Source organism: Puntigrus tetrazona, chromosome 5 (assembly GCF_018831695.1).
Source record: "Puntigrus tetrazona isolate hp1 chromosome 5, ASM1883169v1, whole genome shotgun sequence".
Taxonomy (NCBI): domain Eukaryota; kingdom Metazoa; phylum Chordata; class Actinopteri; order Cypriniformes; family Cyprinidae; genus Puntigrus; species Puntigrus tetrazona.
In genome coordinates this window covers 24,863,234-24,877,135 of record NC_056703.1, presented here as the reverse complement: position 1 = coordinate 24,877,135, position 13,902 = coordinate 24,863,234, and the positions used below count along the sequence as shown (strand labels likewise).

Below are 13,902 nucleotides of genomic sequence, written 5' to 3'. Positions count from 1 at the left end.
GAAACCAGGCTCAGTTGGGGCCAGTTCTCCTCTGACCGGACGCCCAGCACTTAACTTCCAATTCAATTTTAAACGCAGCTGTGTCAGATTGTCACCAAGCCAGCAGAGGGAGCCCTTACCTCTGGGTGATCTGCATTCACTCCCTTTGCAACAACTTCCTGTTCCTGGACTATAAATTCAGAAGCAGGTCACTCACCTGCAGGTTGCATTGTTCACCTGTTCTTTTGTTGTTCCCGAGTTTCCGAGTATTTTCCGAGTTATAGATTCCCAGGTTTTGACCCTGCCTGTCTTCTGTTATTCTGTGTAAGATTTTATATCTTTTATTAATTATAATTATGATACTTATGAATTATCACTTGAATTCGCTCTTAATTCAAGTTTGGGGAACTGAATCTTAAAAGATTCAAGTTAGTATGCAATTCCAATAAACCTTTACATCACCTAATACGTCCAGCGTTTTAGAGCAACTTAAATGTATGTTACCAATATGAATTTACTCTGTGATCAGCAAAATAAATTAATTGGACTTCACTCATTTATCTGATTTTAGCTTTACCTCGAGCAGGTAGCAACGGATCTGGGCATGAGTTTAACTTTCCGGTCACATAACACACAAACGAGAATTCGTAATAATGAAACAAAATTTATTAAACAGTACCTACTAATTGACAAGACTACACTGAGAAGACTAGACACACACACACACACATACACATACATTCATGCACACATTCACGGGTTGGAAGGGAAATGGATAATTGTCTGTCCAAAGTCTGTTAGCTAGTTCTGAGATCGCACTAAGAGCACCAACAAAGCAAAGTTAGGTTTTAGCTTTGCTTATATGTGTCTGCGCCAATTCAGTCAAGAGATGAAAAGGTAGTTTTACCACACGGCTTGTCTGGGGAAATCCCGGCTTGCTGATTGGTCAGGCTCGTCCGTGGGATGACGCGGTCGGGCTTTCCCGGGCCGTTCAAATGTAGTCTCTCTAGCTTGGTGGTTCGCTTTGGATGAACCAAGTTGGTTACAGAAGGTAAGTGAGTGTCCGTGGAGTGATGTAACGGAGCGGACCGGAGTCGAGGGTATCGGGTCGTTCTCGTCCAGAGTCTTCTAACTTCTCCAAGTTCTGAAGTTTCTCCGTTTCCTTGGCAATTCCTGCAGCGACCAGAATTCCCCTGCGACTCCTGGTGGTTCCGAAAACTTTCTCGACTCGACTCAACTCAGAGAGCTCTGTTCCTGCGTTTTGAGGTGCAAGTTTTGGTCCGTGCCCTGGGCAGTTGTCCAATCCCGAGGTCGAAGGGGCGTGTCCACGCCTGCTTTCGACTCCGGTTTCGTGCATACTTTATCCCAGTTAGAATTGACATTCTGCACTTCTGTTCCTTATCAAAAGCTTATAAGTGGAATACACTGTTGTGCATTGCACAAACACACATATTCATTCACCATGATATTGGAAACATCGTAAGCTTCAATTTGATATCAAACATGCATTATCTAGCGCTTATGGAACGCTCTCTGTTAGAGGATTATTTAAAGAGTATATAGCGGTTCCTACATACATCCCAAAACATTTATTAAGCAGTTATTTACAGATGAACCTTTATTTGTTTGAAAGGAAGGCATTTAGATTGTTCGTTTAGTAGTTTTATGTGTGTCCTGGCAGTTCCTTTGTTGTAGCGAAAAGGAAAAGGCGCGCTTTTGAGGAATGTGTCTTGGGACAGAGCAAGCCTCCCTGTGGGGGTTGAAAGTGTAAGGTTGTCCTGAACACACGTTGATTCACGGCGGGAGTCTCATCACCTTTTGACTTGGTGGCTTGGTAGAACTGGTCCCAGGTCAGTGCACCGAACGGGTTATCGGGCTGTCGACCAGATGTTGCAGTTTCAATCATCCCAATCTTGACATGGGTACTCTCGGATTGGCCGAGCTCACTGCAGCGACAGTCCCTTGAGAATGTTTGGTAGACTTTGCGGCGCTCTGCATCGCTCTGCGGACCATCTTGATTGCCTTTATGGTCCGGGGTGCGGAGGATGCACGGTTTTACGACCTGGTTCTAGAGCGATTCCCCCTTTTATGGTTCGTGTCTGTTCATCAAGGCCCCACAACTCTCTTTTTTCTAGCACTTTAGATACAGTTGCTCCTTTGCACTTAAAAAAGATAAAAGAAAACAATCTGACTCCATGGTATAATGAAAACACACGCACCCTAAAGAGAGCAGCCCGGAAAATGGAGCGCAGGTGGAGAAAAACTAAATTATAAGTATTTCGTATTGCCTGGCGGGAGAGTATCCTGTCATACAGAAAAGCATTAAAAATTGCAAGATCTGATTATTTTTCATCCCTTTTAGAAGAAAACAAACACAATTCCCGGTATTTATTCAGTACAGTAACTAGATTAACAAAAATAAAACGTCAACAGGTGCTAATATTCCCCAAGAGTATAGCTGCATTGAGTTCATGAATTTCTTTACTTCTAAGATTGATACCATCAGAGATAAAATTGTAACTATGCAGCCGTCAACTACAGTTTCACATCAGATAGTGAGCATCAGATAGTGAGCATTAGATCCCCTGAGATTACACAATTACGCTCTTTCTCCACTATAAGAGAAGAAGACTTGTACAAACTTGTTAAATCATCCAAACCAGCAACATATATGTTAGACCCTATTCCATCTAAACTATTAAAAGATTTGCTTCCAGAAGTCATAGATCCTATTTTGAACATTATTAATTCATCATTGTCATTAGGATATGTTCCCAAAACCTTCAAACTGGCTGTAGTTAAGCCTCTTATTAAGAAACCACATCTTGATCCCAAAGACTTAGTAAATTACAGACCAATCTCTAATCTCCCTTTTCTGTCAAAGATACTAGAAAAGGTAGTATCCTCACAACTGTATTCCTTTTTAGAAAAAAATGGTGTCTGTGAGGATTTCCAATCAGGTTTTAGGCCATACCATAGTACTGAGACTGCTCTCATTAGAGTTACTAATGACCTGCTTTTATCATCTGATCGTGGTTTTATCTTGTTATTAGTGCTATTAGATCTTAGCGCAGCATTCGATACTATCGATCACAACATTCTCTTGGATAGACTAGAAAACTATGTTGGCATTAGAGGAAGCGCCTTAACATGGTTTAAATCATATCTTTCTGACCGCTAGTTTATCAGTTTGTAGCATTAAATGAGGAGGTATCATATCGCTCAAAAGTGAAATATGGAGTTCCTCAAGGCTCAGTGCTAGGACCTTTACTTTTCAACCTGTACATGTTACCTCTGGGAGATATTATCAGGAGTCATGGTGTGAGCTTTCACTGCTATGCTGATGGTACTCAGCTCTATATTTCAGCACAGCCTGGTGATACACAGCAAATTGAGAATCTAACAGAATGCATAGCCGAGATAAAAAACTGGATGATGAGTAACTTCCTAATGTTAAATTCTGAAAAAACAGAGGTGCTAATAATTGGACCTAAAAACCCCACATATAATAATCTAGAACACAGTCTAACACTTGATGGTAGCTCTGTTAATTCTTCATCATCAGTTAGGAACCTATGTGTGCTGTTTGACAGTAATCTTTCCTTCGAAAATCATGTTTCTAGCATCTGTAAAACTGCGTTTTCCATATTAAAAATATATCTAAATTACGACCTATGCTTTCAACCTCTAATGCAGAAATATTAAATCATGCGTTTATGACCTCGAGGTTAGATTATTGTAATGCTTTATTGGGTGGTTGTTCTGCACGCTTAATAAACAAACTTCAGATAGTTCAAAACGCAGCAGCCAGAGTCCTTACTAGAACTAGGAAGTATGATCACATTAGTGCATTAATGCGCCCGTGGACAGATCACCAGATCCTGATGCACACACACACACACACACACACACACACTAAGTCCTTTACACTATCTGACACAGCTGTGTTTAAAATTGAACTGGAAGTTAAGTGCTGGACGTCCAGTCAGAGGAGAACTGACCCCAACTCAATCTGGTTTCTCCCAAGGTTTTTTTCTACATTCTGTATGCATGGGGTTTTGTTTCCTTGCCGCTGTCGCCTCTGGCTTGCTTGGTTGGGGACACTTAACTTCTAGTGATTTAACGTCAAATTGATTACAGAGACCGTCTCTGCATTTAGTAAATAGTAAATAGTAAAAGTGTATTAGTGTGTTATGTGTAGGCTAGGTTAAAAAGATGTGTCTTTAATCTATATCTAAACTGCCAGAGTGTGTCTGCTTCGCTAACAGAGCAGACATCAAGTGTTAGACTGTGTTCTAGATTATTATATGTGAGGTCCAATTATTATATTTAGGTCCAATTATTAGCCCCTCAGTTTTTCTGAATTTAGCATTAGAAGTTACTCCTCATCCAGTTTTTGTATCGACTATGCATTCCCTCAGTGACTACATCGTCCCTGATATAACTACTATAAAAATGAGCCACATCCAAAGGCTACAATATGCAGTTGTTGCCTTTGATTTCTTAAGGTTACAGTTAATGTTTTTATTTAAGACCAGTTTTATATATTTTCATCACAATTTAAAAACAAAAGCAAAATGTTGATGTAAGTTGTATTGAATGTACTTACTGCGCAGTTGTTGCCTTTAATTTCAGTTGGTTACAGTTACTGTTTTAAATAGCTAAAGTTTGTCCTGTTAAATATCAAATAAACATCTTGCTTATGTATACTTACTTTTTTTGTTTGTTGCTTAAAGAAAGGGAAAAAGTATTCTCTAAAGGCTCTGTCCATTATATTATAATTATTATTATTATATTATATAATTATAATAAAGCTAGCTATATTTGTGTTCACTAATATTAAGACTATTGTAAAGCTGTTTGCTTTTATTCTTTGAGAACACAGCTAGCACCTTAACTTCTAGTCATTAATGTGAAATGTCTTACTCCCTCAAAACCAGCAGTGTTTCAGTTGTTTATGTACATTAAACTTCATGGATTTTTATATAACGCTCACGTTGGTGATGCTAGTGACACCTGGAGGGGCGTGATTGGGAGGAACGGCCCCCCCGATCTAAACCTGAGTGGTGTTCTGTTGTTGGAATTCTGTGCTAGGCACGGTCTGTCCATAACGAACACCATGTTCAAGCATAAGGGTGTCCACCAGTACACCTGGCATCAGGACACCCTAGGGCGGAGGTCGATGATCGACTTTGTGGTTGTATCATCTGATCTCCGGCCGCATGTCTTGGACACTCGGGTGAAGAGAGGGGCGGAGCTGTCAACTGATCACCACCTGGTGGTGAGTTGGATCCGTTGGCGGGGGAGGAGGCCGGACAGACTTGGCAGGCCCAAACGTACCGTGAGGGTCTGTTGGGAACGTTTGGCAGAGACCCTGTCAGTGAGATCTTCAACTCCGCCTCGGCAGAACTTTGACCGGATCCCGAGGGAGGCTGGAGACATTGAGTCCGAATGGACTATGTTCTCTACCTCTTTGGTCGACGCAGCCGTCCGGAGCTGTGGCCGTAAAGTCTCCGGTGCGTGTCGTGGCGGCAACCCCCGAACCCGATGGTGGACACCGGAAGTAAGGGATGCCGTCAAGCTGAAGAAGGAGTCCTATCGGGCATGGTTGGCCCGAGGACCCCTGAAGCAGCTGACAGGTACCGTGGGGCCAAGCGGACTGCTGCCCGGTGGTTGTGCAGGCAAAAACTCGGGTCTGGGAGGAGTTCGGGGAGGCCATGGAAAATGACTATCGAACGGCCTCAAAGAGGTTCTGGCAAACCGTCCGACGCCTCAGAAAGGGAAAGCAGTGCCCTGCCAACACCGTATATAGTGCTGATGGGAACCTGCTAACCTCGACTGGGGATATTGTGGGGCGGTGGAAGGAATACTTTGAGGACCTCCTCAATCCCGTCAACACGTCTTCCACTGAGGAGCAGAGGCCGGGGATCCGGGGGACTCGACCATTACCCTAGCTGAGGTCACTGAGGTGGTTGAGAAGCTCCTCTGTGGCAAGGCACCAGGGGTGGGCGAGATCCGCCCGGAATACCTCAGGTCTCTGGATGTTGTGGGGCTGTCTTGGCTGACACGCCTCTGCAGCATCGCGTGGACGCGGGGGAAAGTGCCTCTGGACTGGCAGACGGGGGTGGTGGTTCCTCTTTTCAAGAAGGGGGACCGGAGGGTGTGCTCCAACTATAGGGGGATCACACTTCTCAGCCTCCCTGGGAAAGTCTATGCCAGGGTACTGGAGAGGAGAATCCGCCCTATAGTTGAACCTCGGCTTCAAGAGGAACAATGCGGGTTTCGCCTGGGCGTGGAACACTGGACCAGCTCTATACCCTCTCCAGGATGCTGGAGGTTCCCTGGGAGTTTGCCCAACCAGTCTACATGTGTTTTGTGGATTTGGAGAAGGCATTCGACCGGGTTCCTCGTGGTGTCCTGTGGGGGGTGCTCTGGGAATATGGGGTAAGGGGCCCTTTGCTAAGGGCTGTCCGATCCCTGTATGATCAGAGCAGGAGCTTGGTTCGCATTGCCGGCATTAAGTCAGACTTGTTTCCAGTGCATGTTGGACTCCGACAGGGCTGCCCTTTGTCACCGGTCCTGTTCATTATTTTTATGGACAGGATTTCTAGGCGCAGTCAGGGGCGGAGGGGGTCTGGTTTGGTGACCACAGGATAGCTTCTCTGCTTTTTGCTGATGATGTTGTTCTGTTGGCTGCATCTGGCCAAGACCTACAGTGTGTGCTGGGGCGGTTTGCAGCTGAGTGTGAAGCGGCAGGGATGAAAATCAGCACCTCCAAGTCTGAGGCCTTGGTCCTCAGTCGGACAAGGGTGGCTTGCCCCCTTCAGGTTGGTGGGGAGCTCCTGCCCCAGGTGGAGGAGTTTAAGTATCTTGGGGTCTCGTTCACGAGTGAGGGAAGGATGGAACGAGAGATTGACAGGCGGATCGGTGCAGCTTCTGCAGTAATGCAGTCGCTGTACTGGTCTGTCATGGTGAAAAAAGAGCTAAGTCGCAAGGCGAAGCTCTCGATTTACCGGTCGATCTTCGTTCCTACTCTCACCTATGGTCATGAGCTTTGGGTCATGACCGAAAGAATGAGATCCCGGATACAAGCGGTCGAAATGAGTTTCCTTCGTAGGGTGGCTGGGCGCTCCCTTAGAGATAGGGTGAGGAGTTCAGTCACTCGGGAGGAGCTCGGAGTAGACCCGCTGCTCCTCCACATCGAGAGAGGCCAGCTGAGGTGGCTCGGGCATCTGTTCCGGATGCCTCCCGGACGCCTCCCAAGGGAGGTGTTCCGGGCATGTCCCACCGGGAAGAGGCCCCGGGGAAGACCTAGGACACGCTGGAGAGACTATGTCTCTCGGCTGGCCTGGGAGCGCCTCGGTGTCCCCCCGGAAGAGCTGGAGGAAGTGTCTGGGGAGAGGAAGTCTGGGCATCCCTGCTTAGACTGTTGCCCCAGCGACCCGGCCCCGGATAAGCGGAAGAAAAGAAGAAGAAGAAGAAGAAGGATTTTTATATATATATATTTTATATATATATATATATATATATGGCCGGCAAGTGAACTTGTACTAAATAAAAAAACACAAACACCGCCAGGACATCTAACAAATAAGGGTTCTTTTATTCTTGACTGAGCTTAAAAGGAAACTCAGCATTAAGGTCTAATTCAGGGTAAGACAAAGTAAAGAAAATAAAAATAAATAAATTTACAGAGACAACCACCTAATTAACGTCAGTGGTCTTAACTTTCTGACGAGGTTTCACAGGATTACAGGCCCTTCAATTTTACCCGGTGCAAACAAGGTTACAAAAAGCGGAAAAAGCGCGTACAAAACAACGGCGTACAAAACAATGGCGTACAAAACAATGGCGTACAAAACAACGGCAGTGGCCTATATGTGCTCTCCTGTTTTTAAACAAACAAAGAACAAAAAGAACATAAACATACATATCCCATTTGCGTATATATAGCTTCTTATAAGCATATTAATCAGAAAATACACAAAATGATACAGACTTTGAGACGATTAAATAAGCAACACTTACTCCGACTGATTCCACGAAGCACACAGCAAAAGCTCACATGGTCATTAACACTCGATCTCACATTTCGTTGCTCTCCTCTAACACAGTAAAGTATAAGAATTACTGCTCGGTAAACATATAATAACATACTTTACATTATTTAACACTTTAATTCTTGGGACATTTTATAGTAACTCACGCTCGATCTCCATTAACGTGGTCCGAATTTCCCTTCCCCCACTGGCGATCTCTCACGTGCAATAAGGCAACTCCTTTGTAATCGTCAAATGAAACCATGTACCCACACATTCATGAGTAGATATAAACTGGGATTTATCTCCTTTTAACAGTTTTATCAACTATTTCTTTGTGCAACGCTTTAACTCAGTTCTCCGTCGGTCGACGTGCACTTCTCTCTCACATGTGCGCGAACGCTTATTTCTTAAAGGGGACAGCGCACATAACCACGTGACAGGAAACCAAAGGTGCATTTCCAGGGATATAAAATAAAATATAAAGTGAATTCTACCCCGGTTACACTCTCCCCTGCCTACAGTCAGCGTCCTCGATGACTACACAATACAATTTATTCATCCACCAATCCTTGTAGTTTACTGGATGTATACAAGACCACCCCTGCTAACACTTGGGAAAGAACATCGGGAGTAAAGGACACTGCATTACAGGAGGATTTGGGTAGTCTATTTGGGTTACTATGAACACCAGCATTTGACCGCTGTGTTCTACGGGGCGTAGGATCGGGAGCATCCACTTGAGTATTCTCTGCCCTAGGCTTCCGGGGCACAGGAACTGGTCTAGTCAACACTACATCTGTAGGTGAATCAGTCCTTTCAGTATCAGGTTGAAGGCTATCTTGAGCAGCCCTCCTCTCGCCACTCACTGCTCCATCACATGTTTCCTGTGCTTCTTCCACTTCAGCCCCAGCACAATCAAATGGTGCCACACCCAGTTGCTGTGACTCCTCAGGCATTGGGTCCTTCTCAGGATATATGGTTTCTTCCACAAGCACACATTCGGCATCTAACGAAGGCATCTCGTCCACCAACCCTGAGGTTGGTACTTCTTCTACAGGTCTCACTTTCCTCCGTGGCATTGGAACTGGTCTCGGACAAAGCCTAATGCCTGATCGATGTACTCGTTTTGCAGGACCACCTTCAACTGGCTCCACAGTGTAGGTTGTCCCATGCACTTCCACCACCTGATAAACTGTGGGTGCCCAGGCGTCTTGAATCTTGTTTCGTCCTGGGGGCCGATAACGTAAGTACACCTGCTGCCCAACCACTACTTCGGGACAGTATACTCCACCCTCACGCTGGGCAACTCGATCTGCGGCTCTCCTTTCAGTGTATTCACGTGCCTGGTATGAGCATCCCGGGGCCGCTCCTTATGGACGGACAACCAGGCAGGTTCTTTTTCTAGATCTGGCTCCTGACCCAACAAGGCATCTACTGGTAAGTGTGGCTGTCTCCCAAACAACATGTAATAAGGAGAGTAACCAGTGGAGGAATGTGGGGTCACATTGTAGCGTACACCAGCTCGGGTAAGTACTCTGGCCATCTCCGCTTCTTCTCTGGAGGTAAGGAACGCAAGAGGTCGTGCAGAGTTCTGTTAAACCTCTCACATTGTGCATTCCCCTGAGGGTGATGTGGTGTAGTGCGGGACTTTCTCCTCCCATATAGTTTACAAAGCTCTGCAATCACAGCACTCTCAAAGTTTCTTCCTGATCTGAATGAAGACGCTGAGGCACTCCATATTTGAGAAACCATTCCTTTAGAAGGATCTTAGCAGTAGTGTCCGCCTTCTGATTGCAGTAGGAAATGCCTGACTGAACTTCGTGAATACATCAGTAACAACCAGGACATTTTCCTGCCCATCAGACGCAGGTTCCAATGTGGTGAAATCCATTGCAACCACTTCTAGGGATGAGAGGCCAAGAATGGGGTCCAAGGGGCTTGAATCTTGGGCTGCGGCATTTTGGCTAGCACGCACCGTTGACACTCCTTCACCCACTTATCCACAGCATTATACATCCCCACCCAATAACAACGCTGCTTGAGTAGGGCCAGTGTTCGCTCTATGCCTTGATGCCCCATTTGGTCATGGACACTCCATAACAACACCGTTTCAACGAGACATTCAGGGGAGCAGCAACTGTTGGCACTCCCCATAGAAGACGTCGTCCACCATTCTGTACATCAGTCCATCTTTCTCTTGAATCTTGTCCCACTGCTTAAGCATCAACAGCACCTGTCTGGACAAGTACTTCCTCTCTCGATTTGTGGGCTTCCTCTTCTTGTCCCAGAAACTTTTGAGCACACTGATAGTAGGATCTGTCTCCTGAAACTGACGAAGATCATCCTTTGTGTATCCAGGTAACGTTGGAGTATTCTCCAGGGGTTCCTCCCCAGTCTCTCTATCCTCCATAGCTGCCTGTAGCATTCCTATTCCTCCCTCTCCAGGACTCGCTGCTAGCACTGCCAGATCTTCTCCGACTGCAGTCCCTGTACGAAGCCCACTACAAATAGCTACACATCCATCGTACTCTGAATCCTCAGTTTCCACGTTCATCCCTTCCAGTCCTGGCCTTCTAGAGAGGTCAGCTGCGGTGTTACACCTTCCAGGGCGGTACTGCACTTCAAAGTCAAATACTGCAAGTTGCGCAGCCCACCTCTGTTCAATGGCTCCCAACCTAGCCGTGTTGAGATGGCAGAGAGGATTATTATCCGTTAGGACAGTAAACTTGGATCCCAGCAAGTAACTCCTGAACTTCTCCACCACAGCCCATTTGAGTGCCAGAAGCTCCAGCTTCATACTGCTGTAGTTCCTGTCGTTCCGCTCTGCGCCTCAACCTTCGACTTGCATAGGCTATCACAGTCCTACTTCCTCCTTGTTGCTGATACAGCACAGCACCCAATCCTAGATTACTGGCATCGGTCTCCAGCACAAAAGGTAGGGTAAAATCTGCATAGCCTAGTGTTGGAGCACATGTAAGCTTCTCTTTGAGATGCTCGAAGGCTTTCTGACACTCCGCTGTCCAGGAGCCCTTAAACAGTTTGTTAGCCTGAATAACACTCCCTGGTGGACACACTTGTTTACGACATCATGGAGTGGACCAGCCACCTTTGAGAAGCCCTCGATGAATCTCCGATAATAGCTGCAGAATCCTAAAAGGACCGCAGCTCCTTCAAAGTGTGGGGAACTGGCCACTGTCTCACCGCACTCACTTTGTCTGGATCTGTAGATACCCCTTGAGCAGAGACCACATGCCCCAAGAATTTTACCTCGGACTGCAGGAAGTGGCACTTTTCCACCTTTACCTTAAGTCCGGCCTCCCTCAACCTCTGTAACACAGCCTCAAGCCTCACTAAGTGTCCTCGAATGTACTTGAATACACAAGCAAATCGTCCAAATAGATTAGCAGCGTTTGGAAGACCAGATCACTCATTATGGTCTGCATGAGACGCTGGAATGTTGCTGGTGCATTACATAGGCCAAACGGCATCCGCTGGTACTCATACAGGCCAAATGGGGTAATGAAAGCTGTCTTGTGCCGGTCCTTCTCATGAACTGCTACTTGGTGATAGCCACTCGCGAGGTCAATAGATGAGAACACCTTGGCCTTACTCAAAGCATCCAGACTCTCATCTATCCGGGTAATGGGAATGCGTCGCGTCTTGTTTTACAATTCAGCTTCCGGTAGTCCACGCATAGCCGAAGACTCCCATCAGTCTTACGGACTAACACCACAGGAGATGCATACGAACTGGAGCTTTCTTGAATGACATGCTTTTGAGCAGGCCAGAGATATGTTCCTTCACTTCCTGGAATTGGGTTGGGGTATACGCCGGTATGACTGTGAGACAGGAAGGTCATCATTCAGGGGAATTTCATGCTTTACCAGCTCAGTATAGCCAAGGTCTTCATCAGAGATGGCAAACACGTCCAGGTATCCCCTTAGAAGCGCCTTCAACTCCGCCTGTTGGGCGGGGGTACCGCCAATTTGTATCTTCTCTAAGGGACATTGCAGATCACCGGTAACCCCTGTCATTGACCTCTGGTTAACCATAACCTCCTCGTGATCTGCAGAGATCCGATTGAATCTGACTTTACAGGAACTACTCTCAACTTGATGTCCATGGGCAAGTATCCCCAATTTCACCTTGGGTGGCAGCCACACATCTGCTGGGGACAGGTTTACTACCTGCACTGGGAATACCCGCCTACCAGGTGATACCAAGGTAGGAAGCAAGACCAAACCCCCTGGCAATTGTGCTTTACCTGGCTCAATTATACTTAAACCTCCTTTTCCAGCTACCTCTTTATGTGTCCTGGCTTGAATTGTAGCCACGGAGGCTGCAGGGACATATGCCTTACGTATGCCCGCCACCCGGACCACGGAATTCGATTCCACAGAGGCAGCCTCTTGTACTCGGTTTAAAACAGCTCTCCAGTCCGCATCCAACGTCCCCTCCAAAGCATGGTCAAACTCAGCCACAATTAATTGCTTACAACGCTGGGCTATGTTCATGCCAAGTATGCCTGGGGGCGGCAAGTCAGTCTTCCCTTCATTCTGGTCACGAATCACCAAGAACCCACAGCCAGGCAGAGTCAACCCCATTACCTGGATATCCAGTTCAACATACCCAAGATAGGGAAGAGGCAACCCATTGGCGGCAGTAATTTTTAACCACTTGCTTGTCCAATGCATGTCCTTGTCTTCCCCATGCAGATGTTCTTTAAAGAAACTCTCCGTCAAAGTACTAACGTTACTGCCAGTATCTAACAGACAGCGGATTGCTACCCCCCCAACATGAATTTCCACTTCTGGGCACTTACCCACTGCACGCTCAGAAACTGCTCTTTTGTCAGTGTGTCAGTCTTTGAGCCATCACTGCCCCTCTCATTGCTCGGCTCTTCGCAGCGGAGGGACACAGTTTCCCGGAAGTTGGGACTCGGGCATAGCTAGCACAGGGTTTTCTTGGAAACGCTGCCCAGTGCATTGCCTGGCTATGTGCCCAACACCCTCACATCTCAAGCAAATAGGTTGGCCATCTCGGGTATATCGCGGTTTGAATTTGGACTTACTAGGTCTCTCTGCAGTTGGTCCAGATTTCTGAATCATGAGATCACGAACCGCATTGGTAAGTTCCCCGATTGCTTTTCCTTGTTGTGAAACTACTTTGATTACTTCTTGTAGGGCTACAGTCAAGTCATTCGGGATGGTGGCGGTCATCCTTGCATGTTCTGCCCTTTCCTCCACACTCACCAGGTTTCGATTTCGTGCCACATTGGCTGGACGAGTCTCTCTTCTGAGCACCACAACAGAGCCTCCTCGCGAACTTCAAATAATGTGGCATGGGGTCGCTCTCTCACCACCTTGCGCAGTTCTCTTCGAAGGGCTGAATCTCTCACCCCTTCAATAAACTGGTCTCTCAATGCCAGTTGCACATCTGAAACACAATGTGGTGCTTGTTGCAGTGCAGAGTTTAACATCAAAGACAGTGCATGTGAAAAATCCCAAAATCTTCCCCATCCAATTGTTTCCGTGCATAAAATGTGTGCAGTAGCTGAGAGGTGCTACGTTTCTCCCTGAAAGCTGCCCGCAAATATGAGAACAAGTCTTCAGGTGCCCTATCCTCCCCCCCCATACACAACTTCACTTCATCCAAAGCTGACCCCTTCAAGTGGGAGAGAATAAAATCTACCTGATCTTCAACATTTAACCCCCTTACTCGTATAACCCTCCCCAGTTCCTCAATGAACTCATCTACATTTTGGCAGTCTTTACCTGGGTCCCCACTGAACGGTACAATTTGTTTCTCTCTTGGGATATACACATAGGACCTAGTATGAACATTAGTCATGTTAGCAAGAGCTGACATTACTTCATGCCTA

At 46.4% G+C, this 13,902-nt stretch overlaps 1 protein-coding gene across 2 annotated transcripts in view; it reads left to right on the top strand.

The window, feature by feature from the left end:
- LOC122346005 (integrin alpha-X-like) overlaps nucleotides 1–13,902 on the top strand; it is an 88,681-nt gene that overhangs the window by 26,154 nt on the left and 48,625 nt on the right. The gene's annotated exons all lie outside the window — the stretch shown is intronic.